Source organism: Spea bombifrons, chromosome 5, assembly GCF_027358695.1.
Source record: "Spea bombifrons isolate aSpeBom1 chromosome 5, aSpeBom1.2.pri, whole genome shotgun sequence".
Classification (NCBI taxonomy): Eukaryota; Metazoa; Chordata; class Amphibia; order Anura; family Pelobatidae; genus Spea; species Spea bombifrons.
This window is the reverse complement of record NC_071091.1, coordinates 71,140,499-71,159,112: the sequence shown is the minus strand read 5'-3', so window position 1 is coordinate 71,159,112 and position 18,614 is coordinate 71,140,499. Positions and strand designations below refer to the sequence as shown.

The 18,614-nt window shown below is 43.2% G+C and overlaps 1 protein-coding gene across 3 annotated transcripts in view; it reads right to left on the bottom strand.

The window, feature by feature from the left end:
- Positions 1 to 18,614, bottom strand: part of MBP (myelin basic protein) — an 83,113-nt gene that overhangs the window by 51,717 nt on the left and 12,782 nt on the right. The gene's annotated exons all lie outside the window — the stretch shown is intronic.

Genomic DNA, 18,614 nt, shown 5'->3' with positions numbered 1-18,614 from the left:
TGTTGGATAGAATCATTGTTTTCTAAACATCCGGATTGTAAAAATTAGAGGTTTTATTGTGTCTACTTAAAGGTTCAGTTGTGATCATTGAAACTTACTTCAAATCTCCGTTTATTCAGGAAAAGCATAATAAGAAAAACATCACATATCTTACATGCATGTAAATAGGCAGAGTCATCCCTGATAATACAATAATACAGAAGGTAATCAGACACAACCTTATACAATAAGCATACCAGGGTCCGAGAGACTCCAACAGAAAGAAGAAACATTGTGTAATAACAGAGACGGAGAGTATGCCCGTACAATGCCGTCGAGCAGAACGCACAGCACGGCAGGCGACACCCAAAAGCAACAAACCAAGAACAGAAACAAGAGATACTCCAAGATGTCCACGCTAAAGTCATGTGAAAGACATGCTGACCGATGCCGTTAGCAAAAGCACATATGCAGCTAAGGAAATAACCCTAGGAAACGTCAGGGAGGACAAAGAGAGGCCCCATAACTGTACCAATGACCCCCCTCCGCCCTACGGACATACAGCAATAAAGCCTGGTGAGGCAACCCATAAATGCCACGGGAGCCATTTGAGGGTGTTATGGTATTCCTGACCTGTGGAGGAGGCCACCATATCCTCCAGTTGCGCAACGCAATTGACCCGAGACACCCACGCACTGATAGGAGGGGGGCCCGCCACCTTCCAAAACCGAGGGATAATTGCCTTCGCCGCCTGGACGAGATGGATCGTCAACGACTTCCTGTAAACACCAGGAGAGGGTTGAACCTGATGCAATAATAGGGCACCCGGAGATGCCACGAAGCCAGGATCCGAAACCTCCCTTATCACCCGGACCACCATGTGCCAAAAACTGCGGATATCAGCACAGTCCCACCATAAATGAGTGTAAGAGCCCTCCGCCAGCCCACACCTCCATATTTATAAGAGCATTCCTGCATTCTGGTTGAGACCGAACCTTTATGAACCAGGCCTATCATTGTGTCCCAATCAGACTCAGCAATAGAGGATCGGAGATCTCTCTCCCATAGGCTAAGAAAGAACGGTTTCGTAGACCCCTGGATGTTCAATAAGAGTGTATATAGTCTAGAGAGGAGGTGCGAAGGCTCAGTATCCACTATACAGAATCGTTCAAACTCAGTCAGATCCCGACTGAGCTGAGGATTCGGCAACAACGTCTGCACATAATGTTTTAATCGGTGATAAAGGAAAGTCAAACAAAAGGGATGCGAGTCCTGAGGGACTAGATTACCCAGGGGTCGAAAGGAATCACCCTGTAGGATCTGACATACCCGAAGACATTTCAAGCGTTTGGGCACTAGCGAAAGTAAGAGATCCTGACTGACGTGAAGAGATAGGACGGGATTATGCGTAAGAGGGAACAAAGGGCCCGGGATCGAGGTCAGCACCTGCTTGGCGGCTAATCGTCGAAGGACCTTGAGGGTCGGGGATATTGTGGGGTGGCATCGCAACAGAGGCGTACCATAACTGGCCGGGAGCCAAGGCGCCGCCGAAACATGACACCCCAGGAAGAAGCTCTCCAGCGAGATCCACTGCTTAGGTGCCCCTAAGGACCACTCAACTACCCTACGCAGGTGAGAAGCCATCCAGTAGCTCTCCAAACAGGGTAGTCCCAAACCGCCCCTGGACTTATGTCTGATGAGATGCTGGTAGGCAAGCCTCGGAGCCCGTGAACCCCAAACATATTTCAAGAAAAGCCTACGACAGGATGCGAAGTAAGACCGCGGCAAAAAGATCGGCAGGGATTGAAATAGGTACAAGAATCTCGGGAGGACGTTCATCTTCAAAACACCTACACGGCCAAACCAAGAGACATGGGGGACTGACCAACGGCGCAGATCGCCAGTCACCGACTGTAACAACGAGCCATAGTTAAGGGGGGCAAGTTTGGAGAGATCCGCGGGAATCCACAGACCCAGATACTTGATCGCCATAACTTGCCAACGAAACGGAAAGGCCCTAGTTATCGCAGCCCTCATAGTGTCCGAAATATTAACCCCCAGGATCTCCGACTTCTGCAAATTAATTTTAAAATTGGACAACGCACCAAATGCAGACAGTTCCGCAGTAATATACTTAAGGGAATGAAGAGGATTGCGGGTTATGCATAATAAATCATCCGCATAAATGGCCAATTTATGAGTGACTTTAGACACCTCACACCCAACAACGTCCTTATTAGAGCGGATCGCATGCGCCAGGGGCTCCATCGCCAGGATAAAAAGGAGGGGGGACAGCGGGCACCCCTGTCTAGTGCCGTTTTCAAGCCGGAATTGACGCGAGAGTACCCCATTAACCCTAATTTGGGCAGAAGGGGTGGCGTACAAGGCTTTCACCTGATTCAAGAAATGGCCCGAAATACCAACAGTCTCCAGGACCCTAAACAGAAAAGGCCAAGCCACTCTATCGAACGCCTTTTCGGCGTCCATGGAGACGAGAGCCAAAGGGAGCTTGCGCCCCTGTGCGTATGCTAATAAATTAAGCAGCCGAATTGTGTTGTCCCTAGCCTCCCTCCCCGGGACAAAGCCCACCTGATCTTTGTGTATCAACAAGGGGATGTAAGTTTGCAGGCGCATGGCCATGACCTTAGCTAACAATTTGATGTCCGTGTTGATCAATGAAATGGGACGGTAGCTCGGGCATTGCTCTGGATCTTTACCCGGCTTGGGGATGACAGAGATGTACGCCAAGTTAGTTTGCGGGTCCAGAGCAGCATTGGAAGCTAAGGTGTTAAACAGAGTCGCCAACTGGGGGCCCAATAGGGAAGCAAAGCGTTTATAATAGCACACGGTGAAACCATCCGGGCCCGGGGATTTGCCATTAGGAGTCAACTTTAAGGCTGCCGCTACCTCCCCCTCTGTTACCGGGGCATTAAGAGATTCCGTGGCCGCCGCCGGGAGACGGCACGGCAAATTCTTGGCTAGATACGCATCAATGGAGTCAAGGTAAGTGGGATCCGAACTCGCCAACGAAGGTAAACTATAGAGGGACTTATAATAAGAATGGAAACACTCAGCTATCTTATTCGATTCAAATGAGTAGCCCCCTTCTGGTCCTTAATTTTAGAAATAAAAGTGGAAGCTCTTTTAGCCCTTAGTGCCCGCGCCAGAAGTTTTCCGGGTTTGTCACCCAGTTCATAAAATAGCGACCTGGTCCGCAGAAAATTACGTTTGGTCGTGGTATCTAAAAGGGAGGCGAGTTGCTCCCGCAGGGCTTGCAATTGCAGGAGCACATTGGGGTCCAAAGTGGACTTGTGGGATTGTTCCAAATTATAAATCTGAGTCGTCAAAGAGAGGGCGTGTGCCCTTTTCAAGCGTTTAAGGTGGGTACCGATTGTGATTAGGTGTCCCCTAAGGACCGCCTTATGTGCTTCCCAAACCACCGGGAAGGACACGGAGTCCGAGGAATTCTCCAAAAAGTAATTACGAATATGCGAAGAGAGGTCCGACAAGAAGGTAGGGTCATTAAGAATATTCTCGTTAAGCCTCCAAGACCACGGCCGCGAAGGAGAGGAGGTAAGTTTCAAGGTAAAATGTACGGGGGCATGGTCACTTAGCGACTGGATACCAATCGAGGACGTGTGGAGCTGAAGTAAATGTTGGTGGGAGAGGAACAGAGCGTCAATTCTAGTATACCTATCATGCGGGTGAGAGTAGAAAGTATAATCACGGGATGTGGGGTGTTGGGACCGCCAGACATCTACCAGCTGGTTGAGATGCAACCACTTCTTAACTTTCCGAATTTTGGAGAAAGGTATGTGAGAATTACGTGCTGAGGAGTCCCTAACCGGATCAAGCATTATGTTGAGATCCCCCCCAAAGATAGTAATGCCGTCACGGAAGTCACTCAATTTCGACAACATGGAACTGAGGAAGGAAGGCTGGTTTATATTAGGAGTATACACGTTACCAAGGGTGACCTTATGGTTGCCTATCCAACCCTTCAAAAAAATTGCTCTGCCCTCTGAGTCCCTCCAGATGTCCAGAGGCCGAAAAGGTAAGGATTTATGAAGGAGAATGGCGACTCCCTTGGTCTTAGAAACCGCGGAACTAGAAAGGTACGCAAGCGTGAAGTGCTTGTCTGTGAGTTTGAATTCTTTGGACAATTTAAAATGCGTTTCTTGTAAAAACGCTATATGTGTTTTAGAAGACTTCAGTACGTGTAATAATTTGGACCGTTGTTGAGGCTTGTTTAAACCCCTGACGTTCAGGGAAGTGACACGGATCAGATCAGGCACCATTTAGTGGACATCTGGGGAAACCCATAGCTGAATGGACAGTCTTGGAGCATCAGAGTATAAAACAAAGTAACAAAACCAAAGAACCATGAATAGAGTCGTAAACATAGAAACAAAACAAAAGTAAAGACTCTGGATGCCATGGCATCAAATATTGAGCCAAAGACCTCAGGAGAGGTCGAAAACTGCTGCAGCACTCCATTATGCAGGAATGTATATGTTGTAGAGAATCAACCTGGAGAGCGAGCGAGGAAGGTCTCCGCACCCTACCCAGGCACAATAAAGCAGGGACAGCGCCCCACACCGCACAACACAGACCCCATACGGCGAGCAGCGAGCAAAATAATAAAAAAAAAACAGAACATACAGAGATCTGCGCCATCTAAACAGTAAGCGGTCGTAGGACCATGAAGCAGCAGGTAAGTGGACGATACATGGACCACATGTAAAAATAATGCCATGCGCGGGATAGAAATGACCGATGGCAGATACTCAGCGAAGTGGCAAAAAACCATCCACCCGCTCCAGCCCCATCGTGATACGCCTCCGATGAAAGCAGCTCGAACTGTCCAGCCATGGTGAAAAGTCTGACAACAAAAATAAAATCGCCGGACGGAAACGAACAAAAGTAAATCAAAACGTCGCAGATAAGGATACGTACGGATGCAAAACAAAAACGAACGCGTCGAAATCATAAGGCTGACGGACTGTTCCCGAGGGCCGGACAAGTTCAAGTGCGAGTGTCCTCCACCGGACGATGTCTCTTCCTCCGTCGCGTCTTCGACGACCAGTCATCCGAGGATTCAGCCACTGAAGGAGGCACCAGGAAAGATGGTTCCCAATCATCTACCTCGCAGGACGGGAGGCCCAAGGCATCCACAAAGGGCCGCACATCTCCGGGGTGCCGAATCACAAAAGAGTCCGGGCCCCGTCGCACTATGAGCGCGAACGGAAAGCCCCATTGATATGGGATGTTGGCGTCGCGGAGTGCCTGTGTAACCGGCCGTAAAAAGCGCCGAGCCCGCAAGGTCGCAGGGGAGAGATCCTGGTAGATAGCGAGGGTATGGGTATCCCAACGGAGCGCCGAAGCATCCCTGGCGCGCCTGATGATCTCCTCCTTCAAGGGGTAGCTCCTCAGACAGCACACCACATCCCGTGGCGGAGCAGTACCCGACGGCTTCTGACGTAAGGCCCTATGGGCCCTGTCAAATTCGACAGCAGAGTCCACCGGCCGCTGTAGGAGGTTGTTAAAAATTTCTCGCAGAACCGGCACAAGATCCGCATGGGAAACGGACTCCGGAAGGCCTCGGATCCGTAAGTTGTTTCGTCTGCCCCTATTATCGAGATCTTCCAGTTTCCGTGAGAGATGGGTGATAATAGTCGAGTGGTCACGCAATTGAGCCGTAAGAGCATCCACAGATTGGCAAATTTTCGGTTGCTCGTCCTCCAGGGCAGCCACGCGGTCGCCAATATGGCGGATGTCCACCTGAATAGCCGAGAGGGTCGCACGAATGCCGTGTGTAGCACGCTCGATAATGGCAGAAATGTCTTTCTTTGTAGGTAAGGACTCCAATTTCGACTGTCACACGTGACTCGAAGGCACCGGGTCAGAGTCAGTCGAGACCAAAGGGAGTTCTCCTGTCACATCACTACCCGGACTGGCCGGAGCAGAGGCAGGCCTAGGAAAGGAGTCGCGGGAGTCCTGGTCCGAAGATGGCTGAAAAAACGCTCGGACCGAGGTAAGGGTCTTTTCTTTCGAACCCGCAGCTTTAGGGGTAGCAGGAACCTTATTGTGTTTGCCCATGTCGGCGGTTTGCAGCAGTACCGAAGCTTATTTCGGGCAGGGTGCTCAGGAGCTCAACACTCACACGTCTATGCTGGTTGGAGTCCGGCCACGCCCCCCGTGATCATTGAAACTTAGATTTAATTTTCAATAATATTCGTTTAACAACATTAGTATTCACTATTTAAAATGTTAGTTATATCACTGAAGCTTTTACGACCATGACAGAAAAAAAAACTATTTAAGGGACAACAAGGCAAGTTTTTTTATGATCAAATACGCAAACTCAAGAGATGCTTCTGTGAAACTCAAGAGACGCCATTTGAGCGGAAAACGCTGTTCTGCCAGTGGGGACCACTGTGTCCTCCGCATGTGGATGCAACAAGAATTAAGAGTGCAATTTCACGTTACTCTGAATGGATTCTCCCCTTTACTGAATAACATTTGGAGTCAATTGGCCATGGGAGCCTTCTACCAAAATATTACACCACGTTGACACCCTGTAGAATATTTTCCACAGGGGCTTTTATTTTACACTAGCAGTAACTGTATTCTAACATTCTGCGAAAACGGCCCTCTTAAATGCATAAAGTGACTTTATATTGTACACATAAATTAAGCTAATGTGATGTGCTCCGCGCAGATCATCATGGCAGATCCTGTTGTCACCAAGCAACCGCTAAGTGCTTTTTAATGGCACTGGATTAAAATACCCTTAGTTAAATTACTATTTATTTAAAAGAAAGACATACCATTTCATGTAATCTTTTAATCTTCTATTTTTGTACTAGAGGCACAATATTACCACTCCATGCCTCTTTCCTAAATGGCATCTATGTAACGGAAAGAAGAGAAGCAATTCTCAACACCTACTGAATTTAAACTTCTCGCATAACTTGTTTTCCTTTAATCAACACTGAAAATGTTTGGCTCAATGTTTCCCCTCAATGCTTTTCTCTTTAGATGTTGCTCTTTACAACCTTAGGGAAGGGGCCGTTTTAATCCTGCCTAAAGGCAAGTTAGCTCTACCCTGTGTGTCTACTGCAGGTTCACAATACACTTAAGTTCTCAATGCCTTGCAGCTTATACCGTCTTAGACCTGTCTTGTTTATGGATGTAGAAAGGCTTGTGATGTCATGCGGCATCTGCCCAGCAAAGTAACCTTCAGCACCCATGCAGTGCTTGCTTAGTGACAACATGAGCTGCCTTGATGATCAACGTGGAGCACATCACATTTAAACACGGCACGGGGAGGTTTAGGAGAGGCTGATGAATTCTGACCTATACAAAGCTCAGGAGATGAAAGGGTACAGTGTCTGTTATTTCAAACATCTTTATTTCAAACAAAGCAGCGTGCTGGATCATTTTTATTTAAAAAAAAAAAAAGAACAATATGGATATTGACATAACATGCTACACACGCAACCTCTTTTCAGTTGCTATACTTCAAATCTCTCTTAGCTACAGCACTATGGAATTTTCTGGTGCTCTATAAATAAAATGTAATAATGTCATAATGCCAAGAGTTAATCAAGGGAACAATAAAAATGTTGACACTGTTGCTGGACAACAGAATGAACCACAATTATTTTTATGCGTTCAAAATATGTATACTTATCGTGCAAACTTATCTGTATACAGTGAAGCTGACAATAAAACATACCGTATTGGCCCGAATATAGGCTGCACTTTTTTCCCCCACTTTAAGTCTTTAAAGTGGGGGTGCGGCCTATATTCGCGGTCTAGCGCCCGGGCGCCGGGCAGGCAGCGGGGTTAGGATACAGATCCCCCGCAGCGGTGCAGGGGACCTGTATCCTACTCTCTGATACGCTCAGACAGCCTCCCGTGCCAGCACTTCCCACGGGGGGGAGTACCGGCACGGGAGGTTGTCTAAGCGCATCGCACGGACGTTCACCGGCAGCGGCGATGCGCCGTTGCCGGTGAACGTGCGCACGATGCATTCTAACCCCCCCGACTTACCAGGGCAGACTCCCGGGTGTCTTGCAGGGCAGGCGGAAGACATCTACACAATACGCGTATACAACTTCCGGTGCCGGCACTTCCGCTGAGTGCCGGCACCGGGAGTTGTATACACGATGTGCATAGATGTCCCCCTCCGGCCCCGTAAGACACCCGGGAGTCTGCTCTGGTAAGTCGGGGGGGGGGGAGGACAGAGTGGCAGCGTATCTCGAGGGGGGGGAGGACAGAGTGGCAGCGTATCTCGAGGGGGGGGAGGACAGAGTGGCAGCGTATCTCGAGGGGGGGGAGGACAGAGTGGCAGCATATCTCGGGGAGGGGGAGAGGACAGAGTGGCAGCATATCTCGGAGAGGGAGGACAGAGTGGCAGCATATCTCGGGGGGGGAGAGGACAGAGTGGCAGCATGTTTTTTGGTGCTTTTTTAAAGAAAAAAACTTTTTCTTTAAAAAAGCACCAAACTTTTAGGGTGCGGCCTATATACGGGGGCGGCCTATATCCGAGCCAATACGGTATATGTACTATAATGCTGAAACGTGCCATGGTTTGAAAGGTGATTGTATGAATGCTAGGGGAAATAAACTATAGATATTGAAACAGTAGATTTAGGTTTTCATTTTAAGAAAATATTTCGGGATTGTATATTTTTTAGGACAATCGGATTAAGATTTCTTATGGCACTAATTAATGGGTCATGTATTTTTAATACTGTAATTATTGCCTAATAGGGCGCTATCATCATTCCTTTGTACGTCTGTATGCTGCAAAACAGGAAGAGCCAACATACGGCATCAAGAACTTTTTTGGGAGAGATATGATATCATACCAATGTTCTCAGAAGGACTTTTTATGCAGAGATTTCCTATATATTAACAATATATATTAAATATATATACTATATATATATATATATATATATACCGTATTTGCTCGATTATAAGACGAGGTTTTTTCCAGAGCAAATGCTCTGAAAAATACCCCTCGTCTTATAATCGGGGTCGTCTTCTAATCAGACCCCAAAAAAATGGCTGGGGCCATGCTGCTTACCGGTCGCGAGCAGCGTCTCTTCTGTTAGAAGCAGGAGGACAGGAAGCTTGTAGCTTCCTCACAGAACTCTATCTCCCCCTCCCTCCTCTGGGGGCGGGGCCAGAGAAGTTGCTGGTACAGCCGGTCCCCTGCAGAAGTCTTCGAGTGAGAGATCTGCAGTTCAGGTAAGGGGGTGGGGGAAGGTTTTTGGGTAAGTATGTGTGATTAATGTGTGAAGTATGTGTGATTAATGGAATGAATGAGTATTTAAATGTTTGTGAATGTGTGTTTGTGTGTGATAGCATGGATGTGTAAGGGGGGTGGGGGTTGTAGCATGGCATAGGGAGGCTGTAATCCCACTACTATCATCCCCAGGTTCCAGCATGTACTGGCTGCCTTGGCTTGATAGGAGTGTGATTGCTGTTAGCAGCAATCACACTCCTATCAAGCCAAGGCAGCCAGTACATGCTGGGTTAAAAGGCATATCATGGGGCTGAGTGGCATATAGGGGGTTAAAATGCATTTCTGGACCTCCAGAAATGCATTTTAACCCCCTATATGCCACTCAGCCCCATGATATGCATATATACCTCCAGAAATGCATTTTAACCCCCTATATGCCACTATGCCCCATGAAATGCCTTTTAACCCCCTATATGCCAGAGTGGCATATAGGGGTATAAGGCATATCATGGGGCAGAGTGGCAAATAGGGGGGGTATAAAGCATTTCTGGGGGCAGAGTGGCATAACTGGGGGGGGCAGGTTGGCAAATAAAAGGAAATTTAAAAAAATATATTTACATGAATTAATATTTACTGGTAAAACTTTTTTTCCTATAGGGTCGTCTTATATTCAGGCTTTTTGTTTTTTTCCTAAATTAATATTTTGATTTTGGGGGGTCGTCTTATAATCGGGGTCGTCTTATAATCGAGCAAATACGGTATATATATATATATACACACTGGAGGTTGTTCAGACGGTACGTCTGTGCGGATATTTATGTTGTGATACACTCCTTTGAGCACAATGTACCACTTTTATAAAAGTAAAGAGAAACAATTCCGTGAAACCATTGTTTTTATGTCAACTGTCAAGTCAATGTCTGGAAGAAAAGTAGACAGAGAATGCTCAAGTCAGGATTGCTAAGACCATATTGGCAAGGTGCTTGACAGGATTCGGCAGATAATCAAGATTAAAAAAAAACTTGTGTACTCCATCGAGAGCAAGAAGATGCTTTGTTCATACACTGTGTCACTTGCTTCTCCTGTCTAAAGGACGCTGAGTACTGACAGCATTAGTCTTTCTTCACATAGCACCTTGAGAAATCGAATCATTTTGCTTCAGGGCAAAACATAAGCATTTACCGCGAGACTAAAATAAATAAAGAAACAAATAAAAACAGCCCATTTATTAAAGCTCTTTGTTATGGGTTACGCAAAACTAGATACGTATGATTGTCACAAGTTGCTGGTCGGGTTGGTATTCCATAACATATTAAATAAATTAGGACCATATAGAAAATGTTATATTGTATGTTGTTCCATCTTAATGCTGTAGATAACGCAGCATAATATGAGTTGTTATGAGACAGAATATCTGAATATGGAGGTATATACTGAGATTGCAGTTAACGAAATGAAATCCTGAGAGGCCCCAGCTGACCTCTCTCTCTTTCTCATACCCTGATATAATATTGTGATTTTGGGATGAAAGACAGACCGTGGATGAGAGATGTGTATTACTGCTTAACGTCTGCCCTGCTAAGCCAGGCTGCTACAGCTTAAGCCTGTCGCTACAGCTAAGGATCCGTGATTCTGTGATTATCTTCTACAGTGGAAAGCACAAACATCCTGCCATTAACCCTCGGAGGCAGTACATGTGTATTATTTTATGAATATACATTGACAGACTGAAATATCTATCTGTGTGTCTTATAAATTTTGTAATAATTGTGTAAAACGTGTGGGTGTTCCATTTTTTTTGGAGTTCATTCAACGTGTGTGTGGATTGGCATCCAACAGTTTAAAAACTGTAGAGGTTTATTAAATTGAGAGCAAAATATCATCACCACTCTTGACACATGAAAAATTGTACACTTCACGGTTAAGTCAACAAGAAAAAAACATATGAATTATATCTATAGCACCTATAAAACCTCACAGTTGAACAAGAGCGTCATGCTATTATCTCACAGTACAACTTTACACATGTGGTCTTTTATACAAAATTAGGGTCAAAGTCCTTGAAAGTCCTGGGATGAATGCGCAAGTTAGTGGTAATAGCCATACGGCAAGCTCTGCCTGCAAAACCATGTTCTAGAAGACTCAGAAAGTAGAAAGGACAACCACAAAAGTAGTGGTTAACGGCATAATCACTCTTGCATCTACAGTCCCACCACCCTGGCCAAAATCCCTGTACTCCCCTTTCAAGCAACCACACAATAATATGGAACAAGTCCATGGGCATTTTCTAATATTAGCTGAAGCTCCAGCACAGATGAATACAGATCCATGTCACTTACTCCTGTCTGCCGTGGTGGATCTCACTGCTCACAAACCTAGACGTTCATGAAAGCGGCGTTTACTCATTGCTCGAGGTCATAGCTGCAATGACAGTGATGGCTCCACAACAAGTGATGTAAATATTTATAGGCCATTTACCTATGATGCATCTTTTAACTGCACACTAATTTATTGAGCTCATACAGGGGATGTGTGGCTATAAATACGCCTAACATCTCTGGTGACTAACACAAACTGCTTTACATAAAATAAAACAGATCTGCTCCCATGATGGGTATTGGACCATAACATTGCTGAAAGAAATATGCAATATCCTGGTTCTGGAGTCAGATTCTGTCAATATAACAAGTGGATTTTACATAACACGATGGTCTACATTGGAAGTATTCCAAAAAGAAAGAATTGCCCAGTTCTTGCTGTACCAAGAGGACATTATTTGTCTTTGCTTCCTAACTATTGAGAGTATCAGTGCTGTCAAAATAAACCAGGGTTACTGAAGAAATCTATTTCATAGCATACAGCGAAGGAAATAGAATGAGACAATCCTATGCAAGCAACTGGAACACAAAATGTTACGGACCACGTACTGTCTCTTGATTCCAAATTGGGGGATCAATCTCAACTTTTGCACAACCGCCCCCCCCCACAAATTTATTCCACCGCTTGCACTCAGTTGTACAAAAAACATATTACATCATACTGTCGTCCATCATGAATCATGTTACAATTACCACTACTAATACAGAGTCCATTGCAGAAGTAAGATTGTTGGTTTAAGTTAAATTATCTTGGTTATGTTTACATTTTATGTAAGACAACTACAACGACGTACAAAATAAACCCTGCCAGGAAGGACTACACCTGTTTAATAGAAGTAAATAACATCTTTTGGGGGGGGGGCACAATTTCCATCAGCTTGTATATGTACACAGACAAATCTATTTCTGTAGTAGTAAATGGAGAAATGGAGAAAGGGACAGTATGATGTTCATGACATATCAAAGTACTCTGTGGGTACTTAATATGCATTTTCCAAAACAAAAATACAATAATAAAAAAAAAGCACTGACACAGAAAAGGCTGTCCTGCTGCAGGAGCTGCCCTCCTCCTCCATGGTCTGACTATTCGTGCCACTGATTGGTTTCTTGATGCAGCCAATCAGTGGCAGGAATCTGCTCCCATTGAAATTAACGGCAACACTTTCCACAGATGTGCAATGGGGTCCGAACAGACCCCTGCCCCAGCTTTCCCCAACACAACACTGGAGCTGACTGGAGGTGAGTTTGGCCGAACACATTCTCCTGCACAGCATTTAGCTGAAATGTATGGAAGGAGGCAAATGCATTTGTGGGGATTCTGCAAAATTGGCCACATAAAAATTTAAGGGACCACATATCTATCATATGCATTAAAGTGCATATTATGGCGAGATCATCCCAATAACGTTACAATAACTTGGCAAGTATAATCATTTAAATAACAGGATACCAAGGTTGTATCTTCCATAGTATACATAAAGGTGAGTTTCCGATATATATTGAAGGCTAGCAGACTCAATTTTGTGTCTATTATGTTAATCCATCAATTTCATTGCATGGATTTATGGTGCATTATAACCTTTATGCTGTTCATTTTGGCAGATCCAATTTAACCCAGTTATAAAACCCAATAGTCAAATATATTTACTGAAAAATTATATTTTGTTGTATTGGTTGCAAAGCGAACATCCAAAACATTTTTAAAAAAACCCGCAACTTTCTTCCAAAACTGCTGTCCTCTGGATCATTTATCCATTTAATTGCTAATCTGCTCGCCAAATGTAATTTTGACTAATAATAACCTTTCTATAATTAATTTACAGTGTACACAATGTTTTTGCAAATAAATGTAAAGGAGATCCCATCTACTATAATTATTTATTTTCTTTGGAAACATTATAATGTAATTAAAGACGTACATGCAACCCCCTATGGAACCTCTAAAAACACAGCTACTAAATCAGAGAGTTGAAGGGAAACCCATTGTGGGCCTGAAATTAAGTTTTACACCCTATAAGCACCTTAAATTTTCCATTGCTGTATATGATAAAGCTTTGTTAAAGTAATTAAATTATGCACAGCATGAATATCATTACGATAAAATTAAACTACTTTGCCTGATATATGATGTCAGTTCCCATATGCAAATTAGATATCATTAATTATTGTGATGTCAGTTACATTATAAGTAACATTTTTTTAAGATGTGTACAAAAATCAGCTACAGTTTCAAGACACCATGAAAATTATAAACATTATTCTGCTATTAATAATTATGATTCAAATTAAGGTATATTTTGAAGGAATACCATTTCATTAATATATTTCATATATTTTTTTATTGAGCATTTCGATTGACTTATGTGTTCACCAAAGGGAGTTTATTAAAAAACAAGGCAAAAAACCCAGCCTAAATAAAATTGCTTCTTGACAACAGGAAGAAAATCATAGTGATGTTTGCTCGATATTTAACGTGGTCTGGAACAGCACCTTTAACACCAAAACTGTCCAACCTTTATAAGTCATCATACCCACTACAAAAATGTATCTGGCCTCCCACGGGGAAAATGTGTCCAGACCAGCGCCATTTAAAGGTTTGTGCCCTTGGGGGCACACTGAAACTCCCTGAACTACTGTGGCCGATCTTGTTAAGAATACCAAAGTATGCAATGGCCCTGTTGTGGCTGTTTGAAGAAGAGAAACTCTTTAAATCGAGTACAGACGTGTGTGTTTTGGACATTTCAATGTAATGAGGCAATAACAACATCAGAAAAATGGCTAAGAATGTTGTTTTCATCTGGGCCAGTATGACTCAACAGTCAAATAAATTAGCACAGGAATAGTTTTTTTTGAACACAGTTTACTTATTTTATGTTAAGGTGTATTATTCCGTGACCTGTAACACAGGAGTAAAAAAGTCACCCACATTTATGGTTATGTATACATAAGTATCCCTATGCGTTATGTGTAACACTGCACATATGTATATATAAAAACCTGTTTGTGTGGTTGCAAAAGCCATTGAATGGTTGTATACGATCATAAAAATAATTGGTCACAAATGAAATTTGAAAATACTGTTAACGTCATTACCTGTCATTCCAGGCCTGCACAAATTCAGAAACGTGCATTTTACCCTAAGGCTAATGGTGGTAGGATGATTATGTTTTCATTGTCAACCTTTTGATCAAAGGCTAAGTATAATAAGCAAATAGAACTTATACTCCAAGTTGATACACATATTATTTATGACAATGGTGTAACAATTGTAGTCACAGGGGTCGTGACTGCAATCACTTGTCTACCCCCTTACGAGCCACTAGGTGCAGGTTATACCCGCAGCTAGTGGCAGGGACAGTGTAGAGATCATCCGACCCCATAATCTCTAACAGTCTCTCCCTACACGCTGTGTCTGATTGATCCAGTGTGCAGGAAGTTACATCACATTCACTTCCTGCATGCTGGATCAGTTTGCACACAGCACTGAGGAAGAGAGACACACCAGGCACATGTAGGCTGTGTGGGGGCAAATATAGCACACACCAGCTGTTTGGGGGCACTGACAAGCTGTTTGGAGCAAAGGTGGCACAGACAAGCTTTTGGGGGGCAAAGATGGAACAGACAAGCTGTTTGGGGCAACGAAGGAACAGACAAGTTGTTTGAGGACACATATGGCACTGATAAGCTGTTTGGGGACAAAGATGGTACTGTGGGACATGTTGCTTGGTGAAGATCTGTGGTTTCTAGTTATGCTCCTGGTACATGAGCATAATACCGGGTTCCCAACATAATTAAAAATCAGAGCATTCAACATAAGATTTTATATAAGTACCGTATATGTAGACCCTCCTTTCTGTTTACTCAGTTCCTACACTAGGCACTACTACTCTACTACTACCCTGGCCTTCCACACAGAAAAAGCAGAGGTCAGAGATCCTGAGGATGAAATGTAGCAAGGGGAAGTTCAATGGGGTAAGTGGAGTGATTTACCTAAAAAGTTAAAGTTTAACCCTGTTAGGGCTACGTCCACTGCCATTTGAATATCCGGCAAATCAAATGACTGCCAGCTCAGTAGTGCTCATTCAGAGCGTACAGCAGTGGGCCGCATGCGCTGCCAGCTGCTATGCAGGCTTACGTTAAACAAATGAAAGAGTACACTGTATACTGTTGCAAAAATAGTACATATAAATAAATATGAGGTACACTATGTACAACTTAATATTTATTCTCTTTTTAGCTTCTTGTCAGGTTTGCATACTCCAATGACACCACTGACAGGAGCTGGTGACAGTTTTCTGGGATCAGCAAGGATTATGTCCCCACTGCAACTCTGAATTCTCAAAGAATGTACAGAAGTACAGAAGTTAGTTGAATAATCAAAAAGTGCATAATACAATAATGAGAATATAGAACTGAAAGACTGGACCATGAAACCAGGGCTTCTTAGCAGCAAATCACTGAGCGTCCATTGAAATCAACGGGAGCACCAAACATTCGTGGCTGCAGGGAGACTCTCTAAAATGTATATGACATTAAAAAGCTAAAACAAAATGGATGTGCTTAATTCCTTAGTTTCATGGCCTTTTTTAATGTGGTGCAAAGGGGACGGCTGTCATGGGCCCAGGCTTACCTTCAGGGTCCACAGCAGCTGTTTCTTGGACCCCCTCAACAACCATGTCACAGAAGAATGGCTATCATCAGCTACCCCTACTGTGATGTTGGGGGAGTAGGCATGGAAGGATTTACAGAAAACCGACCCTCTGGCTCACTAGTTATTCTCCCTGCAGGGCCCAGGGCAACTGCACTTTAACACAGGCATATTCACCCCACGATCTGAAAAGTTACTCATTGCCCCCTCTATGTTCTGTTTAGGGATTACAAATACTTCATGAGGATTCAGTTACACCCTGTAAAAATAATAACTATTATTCATATAGTGCCCAGTGGGACTCAAAGCATTTTTAGTGCACGCTCTTGGAATTAACCAAATCGGCACCTGAATAATAGAAGTTATAACTACTTAAAATATATAAAAACCCAATTTAGACAAAAAAATGCATATTGTCAAAATTAGAAAAACATTAATGTGATACATGCTGCTAACCACAAAAGAGTTGGGGTGCCTCCTCGTTTTCAGACATTTGTACGAATTGCTGAAATTAGCAAATGTTGTTAAAATTAAAATTCGGATGAATGCAAATGCACACATCGAGTGTCAACCCTTTTAGAACGTTTCAAATCAACATAAACCAATGACGAATGTTTTGGGCCTGATTCAGAGCTAAGAAGAACAACATGAAAAGAGTTTAGCGAAATCAGCCACATCACCATGAACTCATTCTAATATATATTGCTGCTTCTAGATAGGTAGAATAAATACTATTTGTAATATCTAGTTATCTACTTACAGCCCCTGGTCAAGTGGGCTAACACAGCAACTGAGAATACGATTGCTTGCTTTATAGAAAGTGAAAAACATACAGAAAGTACTAAGATATAAAACATCTTGTTCCTCGATAGGCAATGATATGCCAGATTTTACAAATGCCTCTGCCTGGTGTTATTTGTTCTTTTACGTAATAAATGTTACTGAAACTGATCATGGTGCCTATTTTTGATGTACTAGGACTAGGTAATGCAAGATACAACCAATGTGTGTGAAAACAGTAATTTCACACCCACTACCAGTAATCTCAAAGAAAAAAAAGAGATTACTAGTGCCAAGTGTTAGAAGTCCTTGGCTAATAATACAGTCTTATTTGGGAGAGCATTGTCTAATATAAATCTAACATTAGCTTATACATCAGATTGAAAGTGTCACAGGCACAAAGCATCAGCCCCAGCATGTGCAATTGCAGATCGCCTTACAAATATTGCAGTATAGCAACAGCTTAGACTACTTAAGGACAAATTCAATGTACATTCAAGGTGGTGAGACGATGTTCAATATGCCTCCTTAATTTAAATATGCATTATGCATGATTAATTTCTTGCAGAAGAAGCTCACTTAGGTTGCCCTTCATAATCCATGGCGTAGTCAGTGATCTGAAACCATCCCTCACATCTCAATTCCCCTGCAAACTCATGTTTTGTCATGGCTTTTTAAGCACTTAAAGAGGAGCGGAACCTGCAGTAACCTATTGCAAGGCATCTTTATTTCTGCACACAACTTGAATAATCTGATTCCTATTCTTTATTTGTACTTTTTGTGTTACTTGTCTTGTAAGATGATTATAGCACTAGGGTGGCTGTAATTCTGAAATGGTTATAAATGATGATACTACAAAATAGTTCTGAGCTCATTCTCTTAAAATTAAATGTGATAACAGAGAGCACATTGTTATCTGACTTTGTGTTGGCTCCAGTGATAGAAAAATGGAGACATAACAAGCTACTGATATAGTGTGGAGCAGTTCTAGGATTGTGTCTGTGCTGCGGGCTAAGATTTGCGCAGAGGAGGCTTGTACAATAGAGAAAATGGTAAGCGACAAAGCCAGGCAGGTGTGAGGTGACTATTTGTTGCTGCTTTGGTTATTATTTAGGTGAGAGGAACATTCTTGCTTAAGGATGTCCTTCTCTGAACTCAAAGAATTCCAGAAGCAGACCGACAGCATGTCTAGTAACATCTATTCATTACTGGTCCATCACCTTCATGCATACAGGCAACACAGTGTTAAATAACAGCTGTCACATCAAAATGAAATATGTAACTGCAATTTTCTTTTATGGAAAAAGACCTGTTGTATTTTAGGAGAACTGAATGTAATGAGTAGGTTCCAAACCAATCCTCCAACAAGTTTACTTTATAGAAACTTCCAAAATGTACCAGAGCTAGATTTAAGCAACCCATACGTACATACATTTGTTCGCATCATAATTATATGGATGAGGCTAAAGGCATTTAGTAGTATGCTTTTCCTACTATATACAACATTGTTAATGCTTGTTAAACATATATATATATATTGGTTCTTTTTGTTCCAGTTGATATACAT